Below are 2,143 nucleotides of genomic sequence, written 5' to 3' on the forward strand. Positions count from 1 at the left end.
AGGGTTGGACTGCAACTGTTCTTTTGCCAAATGCTTTGGGGCCTCTGAGATATCCATTACAAAACGAAGAACAAAATCGGGAAGGTGGCTCGTGGAAAAGTGATGGGTAGGGTTTAGGGTTAGAGATAGGGTTGGAATTAGGGATAGGACTGGGGTTTGGGGTAGGGTTAGGGTTCGGGATACGGCTTTGGGTTAGGGATAGGGTTGGGGTTAGGGATCGGGTTAGAGCTAGTGAGTGATTGGCGGAGGCGCTATTTTTCAGGACAGTAATGCTCCACACCGCAATGCACCTTGCTTGCATCGAGGCACTTTCAGCACCACGGACAGCGCCCATTACAGCAGCAATCCCCTCAACACTAGAGGTGCGAGTCTCAACTAAAATAAAACTATCAACTATTTTTATTTTGCCAGGTAAGACCAACTGAGCTATATATATCTTTTTTTCAGACGTGGCTAAGAAGCCGCACCTCCAATTAGCACGGTTTGGCTACGTACGTTGCGAAATACGTTCAAATATACAGGGACTCCTCTAATTACGAACGAGTTAGGTTCCAGAGGTATGTTCGTAAGTCGATTTGTTCATAAGTCCAACTGTCGATTCCAAACATGTTGCACGGCATGTACACGAGACACGGGGAAATGGCTTTAAAAGTTGAATCATCTCCTGTAGATGTAAATACCACTGGTTCTTCATGTTCTGCAAACGGAGATGCCACCACCGTCATCTATTGCACGGCGGGTTTGTTCGTATCTCTGAAAGTTCGCAAGTCGAATCTTCGTAATTAGAGGCGTCCCTACACACACATTCAAGTCACCCGCAGCCGCCACTGTTTTTAACACGCTGTGTCACCCGGTATGGGTCTCGGACGTCTGTTTGGCTGCTCACGTAGGTCGTGAGTTGGATATGATTGAGCACCCCACCCCACCTCCGCTCCAACCCTCATCCTGACTCGAACCCTATCCCTCACCCTAACGAAACCTTAATCCAAACCATACCCCTATCCAACCCTAACTAACCCTTACCCTAACCACGGTGGCAAGATGTTAACTACCTCGCCTGGTGTACAGGAGGTCGTGGGTTTGATCCCGACCCTGACGCCTGCTGTGTATTTGGACTTTGCGTCTCTCTCTCCGTTGATTTTTCTCCGGGTTCTCCGAGTCCTCCGGGGTTTCCCTCCACATTTAGAAACACGCGTTTATAGTTTTTGGATGCGATAAAATTCCACGTGATAAGCCGCTTCGTCGAGGTATAATTTGTGGCCAGGTCGCTTCTGAAAAAGAGCTACACAGCTCCCCGGGTTCATAGTGCAGCGCGCTAACCGCTACACCACCGCTACAAGATAACACAAACAGACAGATAGAACGCGACAGACTGCAGTATCATCTTGACGCGGGATAGACGTCTAAAGCACAGACACACACACGTGTGCATTTCTGCCCGATGCGACATCGCTTTGCGGGAGGTGGGGGGGGGGCATCTCGGCAGCTCCGAACGGCGTGCAGGGACCTGCAAAGCGCGCCTCTCGTTCCGCCATCGCTGAAGTGCGCAACACGATCAGCGATATTCCGATCTCGCTTGGAAACACGACGCGGCCGCTGGCTGACTGGCCGCCTGCCTAGCGAGTTGGGGGGGGGGAGGCTGGAGGCGCATTTGGGTGTCTGCTATTGCGACTGCTGCTGCTCTTTACCGTGAAGCCGACGCCCGCCTGGGTGTTTGTGGAACAAAAGGCGTCTTCTTTCAACACGGAGGCGGCGGGCGGGCGGGCGGGAGTGATGCTGACTACTGCCGCTGTGCGTGCATTCCTGCTGCTGCTGCTGCTGAGTTATGGAGGGAACTCGACGAGTTTGGATTCCCGTTGGTGCATAAATAGCGTCGCGAATGAGAATACATGCACACGCGCGTGTGAGTTTGTCCATCGGTACACTGCGTATATACACACACACACGCACACGACTACACGCGCGCACTATAACACACGTGCTCGCCGATCCACGAGCCCACCCCCCCACACGTCCACAAGACAAGAGAGAGAGAGACAGTCCCGTTGGACCCTGCAGACCAAACGCACAGGAACATCCCCCTAGCTCACCGCACACCCGCTTGTCCGAACGCTCCTGCAGCAACACAAACACGCACGGTGGC

This window comes from Petromyzon marinus, chromosome 19, assembly GCF_048934315.1.
Source record: "Petromyzon marinus isolate PM22_M1 ecotype Great Lakes invasive population chromosome 19, UKy_Petmar_22M1.pri1.0, whole genome shotgun sequence".
NCBI lineage: Eukaryota > Metazoa > Chordata > Hyperoartia > Petromyzontiformes > Petromyzontidae > Petromyzon > Petromyzon marinus.